The sequence below is a fragment of the Propithecus coquereli genome, unplaced genomic scaffold, assembly GCF_000956105.1.
Source record: "Propithecus coquereli isolate 6110/MARCELLA unplaced genomic scaffold, Pcoq_1.0 Scaffold42, whole genome shotgun sequence".
NCBI classification, from domain to species: domain Eukaryota; kingdom Metazoa; phylum Chordata; class Mammalia; order Primates; family Indriidae; genus Propithecus; species Propithecus coquereli.
The window spans coordinates 113,697-116,619 of NW_012149952.1; positions in this window are offsets into that span (position 1 = coordinate 113,697).

Below are 2,923 nucleotides of genomic sequence, written 5' to 3' on the forward strand. Positions count from 1 at the left end.
TTCTTGCTGCACTTATGTAAATAACCAGGCCAAGTCTGATGAGACTAAACCTATTCTGCAAACAAATTAGTCTTACTCTGATTATGTCTGGTAGATATATGGTTATCCATATAAGAGAGAAACATTATGTTTCAAAATAAAAATAACAGTACACCTGTTATTCGACTGTAACTCTGTTCATTGTTTTTGAGGTTTTATTATCTACCTGTAGACTGGATCCCGAACTCTTCTAGTTCCTCCAATCCAATTTTCTCCCATGGAATCAGTAAGAACAAGAACTTCTGTGTTCCTGAAGCCCTAGAAGTCAGAGCTGGACAGCTGAGTGTAAATTTCCAGGCACAACTTTTGTGCCTGGTGTGTGGGCCACTCAGAAAGTTCACAGAATGTCCAATACCATAACTAGAGATACGCAAACTGCAAACCAGGACAAGAAGCCAATGACCACACTGTGGACACAAGACTCCCCATGATAATGATACTCTCACCTGTCTTAATGTTTCCCTGCCCATGCCCACCTATTTCATTTGCCAAGATAATGCTGTAATTACAATTTTACAGTCAGTAGCTTGTGCAGGTCACTTGAGGGAGTGTTGGATCTGTCAAGTCATCATGTCAAACCCGAATCTTTACATGACCTAAGGGATCCTCTATTCCATTCAGCAAGCAACGTTAGCAGCATCCCTAACACAAGTGCTTATTCAAATTGAACTAGGGGTCCCTTTTGCAGTCAGACTTCTAGACCATTTGTTCTCCTTGTTTTAACTCAACCCAGCCATGCGATGCTACATAACAGAGCTGCTACCTACCAGCTAAACTGAGAGGGGTCTGCGCAGTTGCTGACATTTCTTGATGCACATCAGGTATTATAGAAACTCAATTTCAAAAATTAACAAACGTGCTACTTGGTTAAAATTGGTAGACTCCTCATCTGGATGGTTCTTTGATCTATTCTATTTTAGTTGGCTTGGTTCACAGGGACCCTGCCTAAGGAGCATCCTCCAAACTCTTGGTGTCACCCTCCTGATAGTTGTAATAGTCTTCTCCCTGCTGTGTTGTATTCTCTAAACGTTTTAAATGTTTCCATGCAGCCATCCTTCAAACATCAAGTGTTGTCTCTTCCGCTGGAATGACAGAAACTCAAAGAAATGTGTGACTGGGAGGACACCGTAACCCATGAATGATGCCTGGCGACTGGAAGCCCATAATGAGGGTAACTGAGAGTAGCGCCACTGCGTTATGTTTTGGTCACACTCTCTCCTAGGTGAGAGGCTACTGGCTCCAAAACGGAGTCACTCATGCTACATGCCACATACTCAAACTGAAACTTTAAGGAAACATAAAGAACCCAAAAAGGAGCAGTTTTTCCTGAAAAGAGGAGATTCCAGTCTGAGTCAGCATAATACAGAAGTTCCCTTTGCTTTCACTCTTAGGAATAAGTAACCTGAAGTACCTTGATTTTAACAATCAGTTTTCTGTTGTTCTGTTTCCTCCTTCTCATTTCATAAAACCCACTGCTCTGCTGTTGTATTGCCCAGTGGGAGCTATGATTGTATCTTGTAGAATAGAAGCTGCCCCATTCATGAATCACAAATAAAAGCCAATCACATCGATGACTAATGTGTTATAATTTTTTCTTCAGACACATCTTCAAAGCCAGCGATGGCCAGTGGAGTCCTTCTCACTCCACGTGATCCTGACCCCTCTTTCTGCCTCCCTCTTTCACTTACCAGGACCCTTCTGATTACACTGGGCCACCCAGACAATCCAGAACCATCTCCCCATCTCAGGATCCTCAACTTCATCACATCTGTAAAGTTGTTTTTACCAAATAAAGTAACATCAAAGGGCTCCAAGGACAGGGAGGTTTGCAAACGCAGACCTGACTGGTGCAAAGGGCGGAGCATGAACATGCTGGAATCTGGCCTCATGGACCTCGTGTGTTGGGCAGATGGGATAGGAATATGAGAAGTCAAATTTCTTCCATATCTCAAGAGTATTATTAATACTGAGGATCTAAGACCAGTTGCTGGGAGGAATATTTCTGTAGAGAGCACGACGAGGTCTTGGACCGAGCTCTGAAGTCCAGCAGGTCACATTATGCTCAAACGAACATGCTGAAGTCGGTTTGGAATCAGTCACTCCCTGGGTAGAGAGAGACACACGAGTGCCGTTAGGAGGACAGAACTGGTCAGAGGGAAGTCTGAGGTGTCTCAACAGTAATAAGAAGAGAAAGATACCAAATTAGGAGAAGTGATACGTTTGATGTTAATAAATTTAGAAAGACTTCCATATCCCCAACTCTTGTGGAGAATTATGCAAAATGGGGAGGAGCCCGACAAGGGATGTGAAATGCTTTCTTCCTTATCTCATCCTTCTTCAGTCTTTCTCTTTACACCTTGTAAGTAAGGAGAGCACAGAGACAAAAATTGTGACCTGGGCCATAAGAAGGGGATTCCTTTAGCAAGATGAAAGCTTTCCTAAAACAAGATGAGTGCTTTCCTTGGGCAAGATCAATGCTGTTTGCAAGGCGCCCTGAATCCTGTTTGTAGTCTTGGCTTTCAGCAAAACCACTGGACTCAAGGACACATTCCTTGACCCCCAGGAGACAATAACTGTGACAGAAGCCACGCCCACTCTGTGTATTCCTGCTGTTGGGTAAAGGTACTTTCACAGAATGTTGTGCGTGAGCTGCTGCTCCCTAATCCTTCCACTCCTGGAAGTTAAGCCTTTCCCTTAGCCATTTTCATCTCCAGCAAGCCTGCCAGGGGCTGGAAAACACCCGCACCCTAGATGACCAGGGTGGCCCCTATTCCTATAACTACGATAGCTCACACTGACTCAGCACTCACTGTGTGCCAGACACAATCCTATGGGCTTTACTAGTAGTTACAATCCCCACCAAAAATCCTGTGAGCAAAATCAT